This window comes from Protopterus annectens, chromosome 5.part0 (assembly GCF_019279795.1).
Source record: "Protopterus annectens isolate FY-2018-M chromosome 5.part0, PAN1.0, whole genome shotgun sequence".
NCBI classification, from domain to species: domain Eukaryota; kingdom Metazoa; phylum Chordata; order Ceratodontiformes; family Protopteridae; genus Protopterus; species Protopterus annectens.
In genome coordinates this window covers 440,179,400-440,200,719 of record NC_056735.1, presented here as the reverse complement: position 1 = coordinate 440,200,719, position 21,320 = coordinate 440,179,400, and positions in this window count along the sequence as shown.

Genomic DNA, 21,320 nt, shown 5'->3' with positions numbered 1-21,320 from the left:
TACTCTATATGAAAAGTTGATATAGCATTATAGAGACATGACTTGACTAATTCCCACTTTTAGTTTGGCTAAGAAAGCTTCTAATTCAACCCTCATTTTTATTATTTTTTCTTCAGGTAGTTTGGTTACATCTCTTTCTAACCCTAAAAATATGATGAAATGGCCCAGACCTGTTATTTTGTCTTCTGCTAATCGGACATCCAAATACTTGCTTAAGGATATGAAAATGTCCATACCTTCCACGGCATAGCTTTCTCTTTTGCCTGTGATTAAAAACTCATCCAGGTAGTGGATCACTGCATGATTGAAGCCCTTTGTTCCCAACAGCATTGTAATGCTAGCCTTTTTCATCAATCACCAATCTGACAGCTCATGGTAGGGCTGAGAAAATAAATTAGAGAATGACACCAGCCATTACTACTTCACTGATCAGTCAAGCTGACAAATGCATTTGCTGTAAAATGCTTGATTATTATTAGATAATTTAGGAATAATTATTCATGTAGCTACTGAGCAGTTAAACATATAAATCTGGCAACATCAATGTAGTAATAAATGTTGAGCCGTTGGAGGCTTAGACTATAGTGGCATGGTGTGAGAGCTGCTGAAATGTGAAAAGATAGTGATAGTTAAAATGTAATAGAGTAGTAAGATGTTAGTAATAGGGTTGTTAAGGATAGAATGGAAGAGTTATGATTATTGACAGTTGAAATGAATACTGTCATAGTACAAATTAGTTAACAAACTGGGATGCATGATGCAACTGATGAATTTGTTGGCAACAATGAAATGATGCATGGATGTATAGTATTCCTGAAAGGTATAGCATTCTTAGTAAAAGAAGTTTCATGTATTTCAGGTATGCCCAAGCATAATGGCTGTCAAAGTAGGTTAGAATTGCCCTTGTTTTGAAACTTAAGGTGATATATGTGTAGGGAGCTTTCATACATGTGGGCCGAGGAAGGCAACGTTTGATGAAGAGAAACTTTTAAATAAAGTTACAATAAAAGAAAAGAGAACTTTCATATGTAATGCTAGCTGCCCTTGTGGGATATTTTAAGTCTATTCAATTTTTCTTTTTGTGCTCAAAATAACCTACCCCATTTGGTATTGAATGGCCTTGCCAATCTCATGGTCAATAATAATGTAGTTTCCCTAATGAAGATAACTGTGACCCATACATAGGATAAAGCATTTAGGACCTGCTTCTCTCCAGTTGTAGTACAGAGGTCAATCCTAAGGTATATTTATTTTTTTGTTTTCCATCCATAGATCTAAGTTGTGCTTGGATATGGACAGGGATGAACTTTGTTTTATGACAATGAGGACTCTGTTCCACAGCAGTGGTATCCTCTGTGAGATATGCCTGCCCCTACAAACCATTCTGTTGATGTTACAGAAGAAGTTTAGATCATTAACCAAGTATTTCTGAAGTTATTTGAATTGCTGATGTACAGTAAATCCATCAGTAATGAGTCAGAGCAGGCCTTGTATGTCAGAAACAGGTCACCTCTTAGCAGTCTGTAGGATACTGGGTATAGGGTCAGGGCTTTGAGTTGGTCATTGTATGACACATTGTTTAGGCCTTGTATCCTTTTTGTATGATGTCTCTGTCATGTCATTGAGTGAGAAAATGAGAGAACTTATAGGCTGCCTTAAGCTATGAAAGCACCTTGGCCTCAGAAAGAAAGCTGACACCATTAAAACTAAGTTTTGCATGCAAGTTTTAATCAAGCCATTGGTAGTGTTAGAGTTCAGTAATGGAATTACATGATGAGTTATTAAGTAATACTAGAGAGGTGATGGAGAGTTTGTATATCAAAGATAGTAATGGAGAATAATAAGTCATACATATAAAGAAAGAAAGCTTGGACCTCGACCTTGGTTTTGGGGGGGGGGGGTCTATATTAGAACACCGAAGTTTTAGCGAACACTGAAAATATCAAAGAAACAGAAAACCGAATGTTTTCCTAGGGAAAGAATTTGGTTGTCTGTTTCTGTTGCTTCGGTATTTTCAGCGCTGTGATGAAAAGTTACGGGTCGGGGTTCAGGTAAGTGTGCGATTGTGTGGACGTGAGGGTTAGGGCAGGTTAGGTGAGTTAGGGTTAGGGAGCGGGTCAGGTAAGTGTGCGATTGTGTGGATGTGAGGGTTAGGGTCAGGTAGGTGAGTTAGGGTTAGGGCGTGGGTGAGGTGACTGTGCGATAGTAACGGACCTTAAGGTTAGGGTCTGGGTTAAGCTAAGTGGATAGTTAGTGGTGTATGTATAGTTTAGTGTAGCGTTAGGTGTAAGAGTTTAGGTGTATGTGTGTGGATTGCTGTTTGTTTGGTGTGCTTGTGTTGTGTGTATAAGTTTTGGAAGAGCAAATATTTTACCTAGGAAAAAATTCGCTGTTCTGTATGTTCGATGTTTTAAATTTTAGATGACTAGGGTTCGATATTAGAACACTTGAAGTTCTGAAACTTCGGTGCTCTAATATAGACCCATTTTGGGAACATCCAGAAGACAGATAGTGGAGAAGCATGAGATGTTGTCACATTGCAAGTGGATGGTAAAATTTAATAGGCAACCTCTTAGCAGGATTACACCTTGTCTGAGAATCCTAGTTTTTAAATCTCACTGTGAAGAATATTGTGATTTAATTAGTTAAACACCCTATTATGGTCAGTTAACAATGCACCTGCAAGAAATTATTTCTTCATGTTCATATAGATGTGGTCTATGATATGGTAAATATATGATGCATTAAAGCCAAAAGTCTAAATATAACTTGCTTCACATCCATGTGGCAAATCATTTAAGATGTTGTGCTGGATAAATAAAAAATAATATTTGCTTTTAAGACAGTTTTCAAGCATTTTGTCTTCCTCTTCTTCTTTTGGCTGCTCCCGTTAGGGGTCGCCACAGCGGATCAACTGTTTCCATTTCTTCCTGTCCTCTGCATCTTGCTCTGTCACACCAAACACCTGCATTTCCCCTCTCACCACATCCATAAACCTTATATTAGGCCTTCCTCTTTTCCTGTTACCTGGCAGCTTCATCCTTAACATCTTTTCCCCAATATACTCTGCATCTCTCCTCAGCACATGTCCAAACCAACGTAATCTTGCCTCTCTGGCTTTGTCTCCAAACCTTCCAACCTGGGCTGACCCTCTAATATACTTATTCCTAATCCTGTCCATCCTTGTCACACCCAGTGCAAATCTTAACATCTTCAACTCCGCCACGTCAAGCTCTGACTCCTGCCTTTTTGTCAATGCCACTGTCTCCAACCCATATAACATAGCTGGTCTCACGATACTATTCCCTTTCACTCTTACTGGTACTCGTCTGTCACAAATCACTCCTGACACTCTTCTCCACCCACTCCATTCTGCCTGAACTCTCTTCTTCACCTCTCTTCCACACTCACCATTACTCTGAACTGTTGATCCCAAGTATTTAAACTCATCCACCTTCACCACCTCTACTCCTTGCATCCTCACCATTCCTCTATCCTCCTTCTCATTCACACACATATATTCTGTCTTAGTCCTGCTGACCTTCATTCCTCTTCTCTCTAGGGCATATCTCCACCTCTCCAGGGTCTCCTCCACCTGTTCCTTACTCTCACTACAGATCACAATGTCATCTGCAAACATCATAGTCCACGGGGACTCCTGTCTGATCTCGTCTGTCAACCTGTCCCTCACCATTGCAAATAAGAAAGGGCTCAGAACTGATGCTTGATGTAATCCCACCTCCACATTAAACGCATCCGTCACTCACACCACAGACCTCACTGCTGTCACAATACCCTCGTACATATCCTGTACCACTCTTACATACTTCTCTGACACTCCCGACTTCCTCATACAATACCACAACTCCTCTCTAGGCACCCTGTCATATGCTTTCTCTAAGTTCACAAAGACACAATGCAACTCCTTCAGACCTTCTCTGTACTTCTCCATCAACACTCTCAGAGCAAACATCACATCTGTAGTGCTCTTTCCTGGCATGAAACCATACTGCTGATCACTAATCATCACCTCCCTTCTTAACCTAGCTTCCGCTACTCTTTCCCATAACTTCATGCTGTGACTGATCAGTTTAATCCCTCAGTAGTTACTACAGCTCTGCACATCACCCTTATTCTTAAAAATCGGTACCAAAACACGTTTTCTCCACTCCTCAGGCATCCTCTCACTTTCCAAGATTTCATTAAACAATCTAGTTAAAAACTCCACGGCCATTTCACCTAAACACCTCCATGCTTCCACAGGTATGACATCTGGACCAACAGCCTTTCCATTCTTCATCCTCTTCATAGCTACCTTTACTTCCTCCTTGCTAATCCACTGAACTTCATGATTCACTATCTGCACATCATCCAACCTTCTCTCCCTCTCATTCTCTTCATTCATCAGCCTCTGAAAGTACACTTTCCATCTGCTCAACACACTTTCCTCACTTGTGAGAACATTACCCTCATTATCCTTTATCACCCTGACCTGCTGCACATCTTTATTAGCTCGGTCCCTCTGTCTAGCCAATTGGTACAGGTCATTTTCTCCCTCCTTAGTGTCCAACCTTTCATACAACTCTTCATATGCCTTATCCTTAGCCTTCTCCACCTCTCTCTTTGCCATGCATCTCATCTTCTTATACTCTTGTCTACTTTCTTCATCTCTCTGACAATCCCAGTTCTTCTTCATCAACCTCTTTCTCTGTATACTCTCCTGTGCTTCTTCATTCCACCACCAGGTCTCCTTGTCCTCCTTCCTCTTTCCAGATGTCACACAATGCACCTTTCTAGCCATCTCTCTTACTAGCTCTGCTGTAGTTACCCAGCTATTCGGTAACTCTTCACTGCCACCCAGTGCCTATCTTAACTCTTCCCTGAGCTCCACCTCACAATTACCCTTTTTCAATTTCCACCATTTGATCCTTGGTAGTGCCCTCACACTCATCCTCCTCTTCTTCATCACCAGTGTCATCCTACAAACAACCATCTTATTCTACCTAACTACACTTTCCCCTGCCACCACTTTACAGTCTCCAACCTCCTTCAAACTGGCCCTTCTACATAAGATATAATCCACCTGTGTGCATCTTCCTCCACTCTTGTATGTCACCCTATGCTCCTCCCTCTTGTTAAAATACATATTTACCACAGCCATGCCCATCCATTTCACAAAATCCACTACCATCTGACCTTCTGCATTCCTTTGCTTAACACCATACATACCCATCACTTCCTCATCCCCTCTGTTCCCTTCACCAACATGTCCACTGAAATCTGCTCCAATCACCAGTCTCTCACCCTTGGGTACAGTCATCACCACTTCATCCAACTCACTCCAAATTTTTTCTTTCTCATCCATTGCACACCCAACTTGTGGAGCATATGCACTAACAACATTCTTCATTACTCCATCAATTTCCAGCTTCATAAACATCAAAATATCTGACACTCTTTTCACCTCCAAAACACTCTTAGCATACTGTTCCTTCAGGATAACCCCTACACCATTTATCCTCCCATCCACACCCTGATAAAACAATTTGAACCCGCCTCCGAAACACCTAGCCTTGCTCACCTTCCAACTGGTCTCTTGCACACACAATATAGCAATCTTCCTTCGGTCCATCATATCAGCTAGCTCTCTCCCTATACCAGTCATACTGCCAAAATTCAAAGTTCTTACCCTCACTATCACAGTCCTAGCCTTTACCTGCCTTCTGACATGCCTTCCCCCTTCTACTTTGGCCAACAGTAGCCCAATTTCCGCCAGCACCCTGTTGGCCAACAGTACTGGTGGCGGTCGTTGTTAACCCAGGCCACGACCGATCTGGTATGTATATCTGTACTGTTGCCCACATGTATAATTTGCCAAAATTTTACACCGGATGCCCTTCCTGACGCAACCCTCCCCATTTATCTGGGCTTGGGACTGGCACAAAGAAATGCACTGGCTTGTCTATTGGTCTCAAATTACAAATGGGTTGGAATTGTTCAGGACTAGAAGAGTATGCCTTTAGGTAGAGAAGTCATTACTGCTGATTACTGTGATGTACTAAATGAGCCTTTGACTAGGTATTGATTGTGAAATACAGGTGACTAATTTACAGATATACACGTCAGCTTTTTCACCCTTTTTTCTCATGTTAGGAAAAGAGTGGGCAGACATCTGTCCCATTTTCAGTACATGGCTGTGAACTTCAGAGATTGAGATACATTTAAAGGGGAAAGCTGTGAGATCATCTGTGAATAAATTGTTAGGGTACAGTGGTTGGTAAAGTGTAGCAGAGGGAGTAGTTCAGTGATAAAAAATGTTAATCTTTTTAGCTAATTATAGCTGAGAAGCTGGTGAAGGCTGACAGATATATGTGTACTGTGCTGGTTTCCACAGAGTGTTTGTTTATCTCTGAAAAACAACAATTAAAATTGGAAGAGCAAATTCTTTGTTTGAGACTATGTCATTCTGATTTGATTTTATGGTTTGCCTGAATAAATTCATTTGATCAATGAATGCATGTTAAGTTATCTGATAAGTAATGGCTTTTCAACATTTTCCACACATTGTGCCTTTGTTTTAATAACTGCTCTACATTGGTGTGTGTGTGTATGTGTATATATATATATATATATATATATATATATATATATATATATATATATCCAGGGGCAGGTCTTCTGTAAAAGACTGATTTGTTTTGTATGGTAGATGCTGTTCTGCAGTGGCAAAAGAGCAGAACTAAAATGGTCCAAAGCATAACTTCCATTTTTGCTTGAAAAATATGTTATACCAGAACATGCAGGTCCATTGACTGAAAAGTATAACTTGTTTTTGGTGGGGGGTAAGCAATCAAAATCAATCATGGGAAGAGCACGGATTACTTAAGCTATTATTGCAGCATGAGCAAGGATTATAGCAAGCGGGTATAGTGACAAACAAGTTGTCTATGAGATCGTCAGCTGTGGAACTGTTTTTCGCAAGTGAGGTTGGATGACTAGTTAGGAAGGTCTAATAATGCAGTGACTTAACTGTGCTTTATGCAGAAAAGATTTCAATCCTCTAGAGTACAGTTAGGCTTACAAATACAACTAAACAGTATACCAAGGATGTAAAGACTACCATTTGTGGATAATGATGTATTTATATATGTCTGTATCTATCTATCTATCTATCTATCTATCTATCTATCTAGCTATAATTTATCTATCTATCCATCTATCTATGTGTGTGTGTGTGTGTGTGTGTGTGTGTGTGTGTGTGTGTGTGTGTGTGTGTGTGTTTGAGTAGTGTGTAGATACAGATATAGATATATAATATATGTTTTATTTGGGCATATGGATATAGAATAGTTTTTTATATAAATATATATATATATATATATATATATATATATATATATATATATATATATGTATAAATATATATATTCTACACCTGTACTTCCAAATAGCATGATGTGCATAACAAAACGATCAGGGCCGGATTCAAGCTGAGCATTGTTTGTAGTTAATAGGCTGGCAAATAATATGTTTTTATCAAGCAGCATAATACAATCTCAACTTCTATCAATGTGGTGATCAGGGAAAAGCACTGGTAGAGATGAAATAATAATTTAATATGATCTTTACACTTGCTTTCATTTAGGGTAGAAAGGGACAGTATTAGAGATGAAAGAGAATAATTTAATAATTTAATCTGATATTTTAACCATTTTTCAGTTATAGTGAAAATCAGCAATGATGGTAATGAAAGCCATTTACTTATTCTGGGATTTTATACTGGATTAAGTCGTAGCGATCACATATGAGTTGTGAGTAGTAATCCAGTCTTTACTGAGGACCAATTTGTTTTTTATACTGCAACAGTTTATATGTGCAGTTTTATACCATTTTACAGGCAAAGATTATGGTGTAAAATTAGTGCTGGCAGTTAAATATTGGCCCGTGCAGTTACACACATTCAACTTTTTGTTACCAGATTGAAATGCAAGGATACACTTAATGATGGTCAGGAAAGGAACATAGTTAAGTACAGGGATGATAACTATGATCTGAGGGAAATGAAAGAGTACAGTAGAAATTAGATTAGATTCTTAAGATTCGGTGCAGAACACAAGTGTCAGAGGGTTAAGTATATATCTGAAGTTATATAGAGGACATCAGTAGGTAAATAAGGCAGACGGTATGTATTAATAAAAATTGGAGACTGAAGTAGAAATGAATTTATTAAGTGCACTGTGTTTTTATGTGTAGGAAGATACTTGATTCTGTGGGAAGTTTGGAGATGAGAGGCATATTAAATTTTGTACAAGAAAGAATAGAAAAATTCATGAGAATGCATATGTCAGATATTTTATAGAATGAAAAGATGATTTGCATTGAGAACTTCAAGGAAAAGGTGTAAAAGCATGAAAGCAGGATAGTGTAAAATAGAAGAGGTGTCAACTAGCTATAGAAGAGGCTGTGGGGTTTTAAGTGGAGGAGTAGTAATTTCAGGGGCTGGAGATAGTTTATATGTGTTTGTATGCTACCTGAAGATGGCCAGCCACAGTGGTGCAGTGGTTAGCATTGCTGCCTCATAGCAAGAGGTTTTCCATTTCGATGCTGGGGTGCCTTCTGTGCAGAGTCTACATGTCCTCATTGTGGTCATGTGGGTTTCCTTCAGGTGCTCCGATCCTCCCAAAGACATGCTGTAGATGGATTGGACACTCTAAATTGGTCCTAGGCGTGTGTGTGCATGTGTGTACCTTCTGTGGAAGGTTGGGTGCTGGGCTGGCAAATCGACACCATAAAAACTCCACTGCCAATCATGAGCGGACATGTGATCTGCTGTGGTGACCCCTAACCAAGAAAAGCTGAAAGAAAAAGATGCTAGCTGAAGATGAATATGTGTGTTTGATTAAGGAGTAGAAGAGAAAAAAAGAACTTGTTTATTTTTATCAGCCACCTAAAGTAGGACGAGAATATCGGTTTTGTATGAGCTGTCTACACGTGCAAAATAGGTAAAGTAACACTGACAACAGCAATACAGGTAGAAGGAGGAGAACAGCTGGTTTAGCATTTTCTGTCACCTAAGCCTAACTGATACAATACGAGTAAAAAAAAAATCACTAGATATAGTCACTTAAACTGAATAGTAAAACTTTTTACCTGAAGTAAATAAAACAAACAATTTAACTTAAAAAGTAAATATGTAATATTTAATAGCCTTGTACAAAATATTCAGAACAAAAGTTCTGAATGGATATGATGTACAGCAAAATGTAACTATCAGCTAGTTTTTGTCCTCATTGATTTTAGCTAAAGGCCACACTGTGTCATCAAGTTAGCTTTTAGGATCTGAAAAGCATCTAAAATTCTTACAAACATCGCTAACACTGTGTGCATGCTGCATTAGAAAAGTCTAGCATCTCTCCATGCTGATAGGCTTTCTCTTTGATAGGATCCAAGCAGAATATCCTGTAGCTTCAGTTTTGAATTGCAAAAAATGATTTTATGTTTCAAAAGTGACATACTTTTCTGTGGGAGTGGTGCCAAGGGAGGTAACATTCTTTGTCACAGACTAGCATGTTTAAGGAGCATCAGGCATTGGGCACTGCAGATGTGTGTTTACAATGAGGACTGTATACTGTGCTGCATAAGCTATGCAGCACCTGTTACTGTATGTGGCATGCCACTGTGTCAGGTCATAAACAAAATCTCCCCAATATCATATGATATACAGAATTACCTACTGCATGTGTAATGGAGAAGTGCAGTGCTCTGCAGCATAAAATATCTGCCTTTAGTATGTGACAGTACTCTTTATGTCCACATTCCCTATTTGGTAACACCAACAGCTAAAACTCTACTCTTTTTCATTGATGGTAGCCAGGATTTCTTGCAGATAGTTCCCAGCTCAGCTGTTGATCAGTCTCATCTACATTTCAACTTTGCATTGATTTTTTGCTCCTCTGACAAGAAAAAAAAAACATACTTCTACTGATAAAGATTTTTTTGTTCTATTTACAGATGTACTGACTCACCTTTCTTTGAAGTCACAACAGTTTATTCTAGAACTTTTGTGATTGTAGGGGGCTACTAAATACAATCTTCTTCTGTTATGGGCAAGACAAGTTTACAAAATTGTGCTAATCATTGCTGACAACTGTACATTTAAATATAGTATAATGAGGGGTTGCATTTCAGTGAGAGAGTCTATTGTCAGAAATGTTGCAACATTACAACTGCGGGTGGAAAGTGAGGGTGGTTGTGTTAGCAGACTACACTATACCAAAGGGGATAGCAACTTCAGTAGCTTTTGCTAACTCACAAATATGTGACTTATACTTTTCACAGTTTCCACTGATGTTGTTGTTCAGCTATGTAATGTTAAGCAATGCATTAGCATATGAGGAGGTACAGTTATTTTACTGACAAGTTAACAGTTATCAATATGGGGTTCTGGTCAAATGCATAATGGAAGCTGGGATCAACCTGTATACAGCTGTCTCTGAGCTTGAAAACTGTGTGACACTGGTGTTTTTATTATTCCATGGCCCATGTTCACCTATTTTCTAACTTCCTAACTACTGTAAATAACGAATAAATAAATAAACGGTTGTGCAAGAATTCATGGTGTTTCATCAAGTAATACCTAACACTTGTAACATTCATAATAGCTACTGCCATAACCTGAGAAGCTTTACATTTGGCATCTGTAGATCAGAGATATAATCTCTGGAAAAGCATAGCTGGTTCAGTTATCACGCTGAGCTGGTACTATGAACCAATGTTCCACCCTCCGATGCTCTTCAAATAAAGCAATAAAAAAAAACTCACCATATAAAGTCGTAAGTGATTGGCTTATTGCAGTTAGTTCAGCAAAAAATAAATAAAAGGGAAAAAAAGGATGTTCCTTCTACTGGCACACCAACAAGGTAGCCAAATACATTAAATTGTTTTTTATTTTAAACTGTAGCAAACAGTAGTTACAGTTTATACCCTGCTTACCCTGCGTGCACATTGTACTGTGATGCTCACATTTGACTTAACAAAAAAATCTTCTGTTTAAACTGTAGGAAACTGCTTGCTAGCTGCTACAAATGTAGCAAACAGTTGCTACAGATTATATCTTGCCTGCATGGAGTACTACAGCACTCAGCACTCAGGTTTTAGCTAAAAAGAGATCTTTACATTTTAAACTGTAGCAAACTGTTTGCTATAATGTAACAAGCATTTGCTTCAATTTAGACCGCTTATGGAATTTTACAAAATGCAGGTTTGACCACAAATGCAATTTAGGCTTATAAAAGCCATCATTGCATTAAAGAGCAATCAGGGTAGGAAGACTGTGTTCACCAATGCTTTGTGACTGGGGCAGTTGCCCCTCTCTCCCTGCCCTAGGTATGTTACTGATCTTTGGCTCCCTATGATTTTACCCACTCTAAACTTAGCCAGGTAGTCTAGTACAATGTTACAAACAGTAATTTGAAACTTATACCAAATTATTTTCACAGAGCCACAAACAATATTTTTAAGAAGTAGGTAAGTAGTAGCCACTCTGCTGGGATAGAAGGATAACACCCTGACTATGTCCAAGTAAATCTGGGTTTGATTAGTGACTTGGATGATTGACAGAGTGGTAGAGAGAAATGGTCATGCCCATCCTGGGTGGGAATGATCTCATCGATGACACTCCCTAAGGAGAGAGTTGGTCCAAAGAGGAGAGCTAACCTTGGATGTAGATAATGAACATAGAGGAGCAGGGAAAAAGGACTGGATAGTGAATTTAAAAGAACTCCCCATATAGAAACACAGACAGTTGAGTCCCCTGGATCTACAACCAGACACAGCAACACTGAAGTAAGTCCGGAGAGTAGAAAAATATCCAGTAGCCACATCCTGGATATATAGCACTAGAGGATGGTCCAGTAGGATGGCCAACACCTTTACTCCCAAGTCACAGTAGCACTGCCACCACCCAGAACACCCAATCAAAGCAAGAATACAAATGATTGTTTTTTCACCTTAAAATACATTAACCCTTAAATATCTGAATGACAGCAATTTGGCACGCAGTTTCTCTTTGATGGGCAGATAACAAATCAGTAGAAGAATAAGATGAATGCGCAAAGCCTTAAGCCCATACATAAATAAATCACCAGCCCCAGACATTTAAAACAGAATAGGAAAACTTCTCACAAGGAATAAATATAATAAAGAATGTCTTCTTAAAAATAAATACACAGATGGGAGTAATCTTGCACAAGAATTTTAAAACTAAACTTATGAACAGACTAATGAAAAATAATGAACTGTTACCAACAGCTAACTTAGAATCTAAATAATTTATCTAAAACAATGCTGTACCAACCATTTATGTCACTAGCTTTCATGGTTTGAGCAGAATGTACCAAATTATGTTGGGCAAGTCTGTTTTTCATTGTATGTTCCACCAAAAGAAGCCAGCAACTCCCCCAGCTAACATGCTTCTCTCTTGCTATTGCTGTACCATAGGCAAGATATCCTATGTTTTCAGTTTGGAATTTTGGAACACACATTATTATTTCTACAGATGCCTACTTCAGAGTGAAGAAGGAGTCTAAAATAGCCCAGCATCCTTTGACCTCATGACCTCATGCAGCATCTTTAAGGAACATTAGACTTTAAGCTCTGCAGATTTATGTATACAAGAGTTAGTTTCACTGCAGTACATTCCCAAGGAAACAACCATGCAATTATGTTTATACAAAATTCATATACTCATTTTGAATATTATGTATTAACTAAAAGGTAATTATGACATAACTTATTGTACTTTCATTAAAAACATCCTGCATATGTTAATTCTATAAGGCTTTAGCATAAAATAGTTCACATTTCCTGCACATCCTTGCTAAAAGAACAATTGCATTTTGCCAGCTTATTATATTTCATGATGGTTATATAACAACAATCAAAACGATAAAATGAGTCATAAATGTGTTAAATGGACATGTATGCTAATAACACAGATGCCCTAAAATGATCAGATATAGAATATGAACAACAAAGAAAAATTGCATCTATGATACTAATCAGATTTTTATGCACAGACTACTTCTGAGTATAAGCATCCTCTGAAATCTTTGAATAAGAGGGTGACTGAAAATGGTAATATATTTACAGTATATTTCCAAAAAGTCCAGTAACTACTATACAAAAAAATTAAATGTTCACGCTGACTCCTGCAGACGTATGGCTGTCTTAGTATTATACATATGTGATTATGAGTGCAGTCAGTAACCAGGATTATATACCTAAATGAATTAAATGGAGTTTCAGTTAACAGAAATGTAAAATTATAACACTCGCATAAACTATTTAAAAGTACTGCTGACTAAACACTACTCTGCAGATGTCAATTCAATAAAAGGCTTATTAACAACCAGATGAGCACAAACTAGCATTCATGTAGTAATTATTGGTTTAAATAAGTATGCGGTATGTTCAGTTTTAATGTTTAACACAAAATTATTTAACCTGGGCTGAAACATGAAGAAGGATATACCTACTCTGGCAAGCAACATGGCTAAACAATCCAGATATTCAGGTGACATTTATAAGAATTAGTTACAAATCAGTGCAGATATAGGGATATTGTCCTACACATGAACACTGTATCAAAGCTGGTGTGGCAAATGCAACACAAATGTGTACCTTAATGACAGTGATACAACTAGAAAAAGACAGCTGCAACACACAGCAGAGAGCTGAGTTATTCTTATATAGAAAATCATCACAGAGGCAAATAAATGTCAGTGCCTGGCTGTTGTACATTGAACTGACCTGAACTGACCTTAAATACTAAGGAATGGATGTTGTGTAATGTATCATGACAGGTTGTGGGCTAACACTGAAACATTTGGGACACAAAGATCTGCAAGAGAAATAGAGGTCATAAGTCAAATGAAAAAAAAATCCATAGACAGAAAACCTCACAAGGAATATTAGCAACTAAACTGATGACAGCACAGAACATCTAGTTCATGGATGTGTTCAACAATATCAGGTAATACTTACATTTCAAAGCAAATCAATAAACTGGCTAATTAACGCAAGTGAACACTGGATTCATGAAGGAGAAAAAAAAAACATTTAAGGTTAAAGGTCACACAGTCAGATTCCTATATCTATTTATATTCCTATAACATGTTTGAATGACTACATCATGTATTGGAACAATAGGAGACCCAAACCATAGTTTTCACTTTTGTACAAAAAAAAAAATATGCCAGCATCATACCGACTGATTAAATGTCATATTCAAAGCTGTTGCAAAGCAAAGAGGACCTGTAACATGTAATACACAGTAATTTAATTTAATTGGTAAGAACATAACAATAAGTTGGCAGTTGTATATGAAAACAATTGGTCCATTTTAAACTAAATGCTCACGTAATTATATCTCTATATAACAAGGGGTAGGGAGTATCCAGAACTTGACAATGCTGACAGATGTATGGACTTTTACAAAGACATTCAGAGATTTAGCAAGTGATTGTAGTGCAAAATACATCATTTATTTGTTATTGAAGATGCATCTTAGTGCAGAAGAACTCTAGGTGCAAATAAAGTTCACACAATTCTTATTTTTATTTACTTACTTTGTTGATTTATGTTTATAATTCTGTTATTTACTGATTTAAAATTAAGGCTTAGTTACATTACTGCCTTCATTCTGGCTAGACAACTATGCTTATTTAAATCATGTCCACCACTCATCTTGTTAATATTGTTATATTTAGTAATCAAGTATTCAGGTTACATTTCGTATACCTGACTAACAACATAAATTATAGCATGGAAATATGTTTATAAAATGTTCCCGAATTTCATTTGCTTGTATTTTTGTAATACTGCTTTTTTGTACTAAATACACCATGGGATTCAGTAAACTCCATGTAGGCTTCGGGTGAAGCCTACATGGAGTTTACATGTGTGGATGGTGATATGCAGTGAGCAGCAGCTCTGATTGCATATTCATGCCAGACATCATGGTCTGGATTCATTAAACTCCTTGTAGGTTCCACACAGAGCCTACGCCGAGTGTATTTTCATAAGTGATACTGCTCATCCCAAGGCATCATAGAGCCTTATGCCACGAATATTAAAATATTAATGATGTGCGGCATGCATGAGTAAGGTTTCATGGCTCACCCTGGTGTTACTGGTCATGAAACCTGTATACTGAATGTGAATCATTCCACACAACCTTTTAATGCCAGTAAAGGGTAAGCATGCATTTTCTGAAGGATATGAGGTACAGAACATGAATGTATGTCACACATTTTACAAGGAACAGACCAAAAATATGATGCAAATACCTGGACATTCTGCAAAACTGTGGACAGTTAGCCTTTTTTGTTTTAATTCTTTTTTTCCTCTCTTTTTTTTTTCTTGACAGTGTTGTACAATGTGCGGTTTGGCATAAACACGTTTAGCTGTGCTCACCTGGTTTGCATGAATTGCAACAGTACACATACTGGAGGAATGGACCACCAGGTTGTAGACAAGAGACTCAGACAGCCTCACATATGGACCGGATGTATTCTATTAATACTATTGTGCAGCACGCAAACATGGTAAGTGGTGTTGCACTATGATTAACAGTGAGAACCTTACAATAACTTGTAAGATAGCAGATATCATCTCACTAATCTTGTGGCAATGGCTGGTAAGTGTAGGGGTGGAGTGCAGATGTTCAGGGTATTAGCTGAAATGAGGAAATCAGTCTTTGACACACACAGTAGAAATGTTAGTATACATGAGACATGACTCCATAGGTCTGGATCCTAACTCTCATTGAAATGCACCATCTCAAAACAGGAGGGGGGACTTATCCATCTTTCCCCTGCAAACACCTTTGCAGTAAATACATGATGTAATTCCTTATACAACCACATACAACGGAATGTACACTGATACCAAGGCATTACCTGTTGTTTGTATATGTATTATATTTTATATATCTGGATGTAGTGCACTTAGTGATCACACAACCTGTTATGATTATTCCTTGCAGACATACAGCCATGTCCTACCTTTCTGTGTTTCTTGGTCATTCATCAGTTATCTGACCAGTGCTCAGAGACATGCAGTGTGCAAGCAAGTCTATATCACCTATATCATTTACATGAACATGTGAGGATATTCACTGGGAACAATATGATATGTAGTTGCCATCAAGTTAATGGAAGGTTGCATGTGACAAACAAACATATACTTCTGTTTTGGGGTTGGGGATCAAAGATGGGTTCCTGTAATGGAACATGCAAGGCTATAATGTTCTTTCAAGGGGGTGGACCCAGGCTAAGCTACTGTTATGGCACAAACAAGGCTATCTTGCTCTTGTTACTCTCCTTGTTTTGCATCCTGCTGGATTGATCCTGTGAGGGTGGTGAAGCCAGAAACTGCTATGTGTCTCATTACTTTTGAACTTCTCTCTGTTATGACTTCCAATTTCAAATGTATGGTGCTAAACTGAGGGCTTGCAGTGATCATCATTACTTAGCAGAGGTATCAATGAGTGAATCTTGGTGGCTTGAGGCCTACTACATGTTAAAAGGCACATACAAGTTAAATACGTCTCTGCTGTCATATGTAACATTAATTTCTGTAAAAATCTCCCACACTGTAAGTTGCTTACTGTACCAAGTGATGAAATACAAGGACATTCCATAATATTATTATACAATACAGTACATGTTCAGGATTACCTTGTAAATGCAGCAGTTGCCACATTGTTAGTTTAGGGCTGACTGTGATGCAAGCAATACACAGAAAATACATGAGGAGGTAAAGGCTGTGGCTCTGAGTTGAGCACATCAGAGGTTGCAGGATTCCTGTATTTTGTCTCTGTCCAGCCAGTAGCACTCTACAACATCCATGTCATGTATGTTGTGATAAGTGAAATGTGGCCTGAAAACTCTTCTCTCTCTCAGCCTAGGCCTATTGTCAGCAGCAGCAGCAGCATTGTCTGGAGCCTGTAGCATGCACAAATTGAGTTAAGCAACAGCAGCTCCTAATACTCTGTCTGTGTAGACTTTCTGTGTCTGCACTCCACTACTTTTGAAATCCACAGGAAGAAAACAGCATGGCATCTAAATGGTTGCTTTATAACTTCCTGAATAGCTCTACCAGGTTGGATGATAGCATGTATTTCAACTGCTTATGCTGTAATTAGCATCTCTGAAACACAGCCTAGACAGATGCAGTCCACTAATAATCTACTCCACTGTAAAAGGCAAATGTGTATCTAGCTAAACAGATGGAGAGGATACTTGCTACATGTTCAGCAAGCAAAATATTTCCCAAGCTATCTTTATAGAGGAGTATTGAACTCCAGCAGATATGCTATCATTTTTTTACCTACATAATGCATATGCTGGAATATATTAATGAAGAATGTGAAGCAAAGCTTTTTACACTGTTATCTGTATGCATTAGTTTGAGGCATACTGATGGCATGGCCATATTTGTCAAGTCATTTCAGAGGTACAAATGATTGGCAGTACATGAAATAGTAAACTTTGTGATATATCTCTACAAATGTTTCAGAAGCAGGTCCTTTGAATGCATGTTTAGCATTTCAAATGTGTTTTATTACCAAAATGGTTCATGTGTCTGTTTTTTAGTTGGTGGGTGAAGCAAAGAAAAGTTATTGCTATGTCACAACCTAGAATGGACTGTTCTTTTGAGGGGGGTGGCACAGTTGAGTTACTGCTATGGCACATACAATTATATGATGCCATTGCTACTCTACTTGTTTTGTATCCTGCCTGTTGTTAATATCTCACATATGTCGTATTTGTTATGTTTTTCTAGTGGGTTCTACTGACTGCCTACCTTAACTGTTTTATCTGGTAACAGTTACTTTGCAGTTATGTGATAGTTATGTCTATTATTATGCTGTCGTGTTTTAGGATCAAAAATGTCATTGAGGCACAGACCTCCTTAGGCGAGGCAGGAAAGGCAATAATAGTGGACATACCCCATCAACATGGTCCTTTTCTTCTTGGAAGGGGTCATCCCCATATGCCAGAGAGGATTCAGAAATCTAAAAGTGAAGTTCCAGCTTTGTGCCAAACTAGTAGTGGATGGTACCACTCATACTGACCTGAGGACATCACCTGACTTTTTTTATCAAATAGTTTTTATTTCCTTAAACAAATACATTAGATGAACTATTACATCAAATCTAAAAACTCTGCTATAAAATTAAATATATACAATATTTACATAAGACTTGAAAGGTAAATAAAGTAAGAAAACTAGTATGATTCACTATACACAAGCTAACGGACAATTAAATATTGCACTGATATCAGTGAGAGATAGAGTTTGTTTGCAAAGTATCAGTGAGAGACATGATCTTCCTCCAAGGATTATTAACTAATGGCTTGGGATAAATTCTTAGTACTTTAGTCTTGATCTCCTTCAATCCTGTTTCTTAAAGTATCTAGTTAAGCATTTTCTAGCAGTCGCTAGTATTGTCCATAAGAAATACAAGTTGTCTTTCTTTAGATAAGGCCCTTCATTTATATTTAATAAAATTAGAGCTGTAGATAATGTAAACCAATCTGTAAATATGGCTTGCAATAAATTATCAATGTCCCTCCAATATTTTTTATAGAAACACATTCATAAAAGATATCTACCCAATTAGCTTTATATATCTGTGAACATCTCCAGCAGAGAGGTGCTAAATTTGGCAAATTTATCAGATGTTAAAAAAGCTCTATGCAGCAATTTCCAGGCATATATTCTCCAGCATTGTGAGTAAGATGTTAGTTTAACAAAGCAAAATGTTAGCTTTATTTTCTAGGGATAAACATAAGGGTTGTCCTCTAGTAATATAATCTCCGATATTTTTGTTGGGATTTGTTTTATAGGTTATTAATATTTTGTATAACCTTGAGATAATGTTATCTAAATTATGATTATTATATACAATTTCATATAAGTAATTTATAATTTTTGGCTTATCTTTAAAGGAAAGTTATTAATTTTTCTGCATAGATCTTGGGAACATGTTAGAACACTTTGTATTAATAGCCAGTTCTGGGATGTCAGTTCAAAATATGCATAATATGCTGAATATCTAGTACTTGCTGATTTCCTATATGATGCTGACAGCAAATACATTTCTTGGGTTCACAGGAGACAGAAATGTTGTTATGTACATTGTCAAAAAAATCTTTGTAATGCTGAAAGGTATTAGTAAGTCAAAGTTTAATATTTATATTTGCATTGACAAATTTCCTAAGACTGTTAAGTATGAGATTGATAGAAATTGGTTTAATAAGTTTTGATATATTGTACTGCAAATGAATACATAGTAGATACCATGCCTTATTTGATTGGTCAGTCAAAGGTACTTTAGATGAAAAAGGACTTTCATTTAGTAATGTGGTAATATGTAACAATTTCCATTTTGAGGATTAGTTATCTATCCAATGTATAACAATTTTAGATATGGAAGCTTATAAGTTTCTATATCAGGGGGAACTAATCACTTGTTGTTCCCAGGGTATGGTATGGTGAGTAAAAGAAATTCTATTTCTACTAGATAACCACAGAAATTTTAATACAAGTGTATTTATATCCTTAAGAAAATCAGGAATCATAGATCTAGCTTGCGCTATACACAAAATCTTGAGTAAAAGTATTATTTTTATTAAATGTAATCTATCCTCATGGGTGGCCGCAGTGGTGCAGCAGTTAGCATTGCTGCCTCACAACAAGAGGTTCTCAGGTTCCATTCTAGGCTGGGGTACCTTCTGTGTGGAGTCTGCATGTCCTCTCTGTGGTTGTGTGGGTTTCCTCTGGATGTTCTGGTTTCCTCCCACATCCCAAAGACATGCTGTAGGTTGATTGGACACTCTAAATTGGCCCTAGGTGTGAGTGCATGTGTGTGCCTTCTGTGGAAGGTAGGGTGCAAGGCTGGCAACACAGCACCATAAAACTCCACTGCATTCATGAGTGGACCAGTGATCCCCTGTGGCAACCCCTAACTGGGATAAGTCAAAAGAAGATGATGAATCTACCCTCAACAGAAATAAAAAATGTTTCCACTTATCTACATGGGTGTTGATCATGTTTACAATACTGTTATAATTTTCAGGTATTGTATCCTCTATAGTTTTACATCGAATAATAACTAAGTAGTCAAAAGTAGCTACTTGTTTGCCAATAATGTGATTTCTATCAGCTTGTATTTCTTTCTTTTTATTCAAAAACAAGAATTTTGATTTTAATTTGTTAAAATGAAGACCAGAAGGTATACGAAAATTTCATATTAATAAATCTAGTTCATTTAGAAGTATTTTTGAGTTAGGTAATAAGAGTGGTGCATCATCAGCAAATAACATTATTTTAGAATTATACTGATTATGTATATCAATATGTTTTATCTTTCAGTTATTTCATACTAATAAGGCAAATATTTTAATAGCCAGTGCAAACAGAATGGATGACAAGGGACATCCTTGTTTAGTACCTTTAGTTAGACGTATGGATTACAAGGTAAATGGTACTAATTTAACATAAGCTAGATTGTATATATATATATATATATATATATATATATATATATATATGTATATATATGGGTCTACCTGAGATGGTCAACAAGCCATTTGATCGACACTCATTTGGTCGACAGTTCATTTGGTCGACAAGCAGTTTTATGTGGGGGGCTTCACCCCCACACCCCCCTAACTATATATATCAACTCCAAGGTCGCACAACATTGGGGAGGGGGGCAAATATGCCTGTCGACCAAATGCACTGTCGACCAAATGAGTGTCGATCAAATGGCTTGTCGACCATCTCAGGTAGACCCATATATATATATATATATATATATATATATATATATATATATATATATATTCATTATAAGTGAAATAAAGGAAGAAGGAAATTCAAATAGAGATAACACTTTGAACAAATAAAACCACATTAAAGAATCAAAAGCCTTTTCTATATCTAATCCATTAATTAAAACTTCTTGATTTTCTCTTTTTAAGACTTCAGTTAGGGTTAGTGCCCTCCTGATGCTGCCGTGTGTATGTCTGTTATGTATAAAGCCAGTTTGATCTTCATTTATTATATGAGACAAAGAGATTTTTATTCTATTAACCAGAATGGACATAATATCTGGTAATCATTGTTTAACAGAGAGATTGGTCTGCAAGAACTACAATGTTTAGACTTGATTTTCTTTTAAAATGGGAGTAATTAATGAGTATCTCCAAGAAGGAGGTATGATACCTTGTGTCTGAATTTCAAGTAAT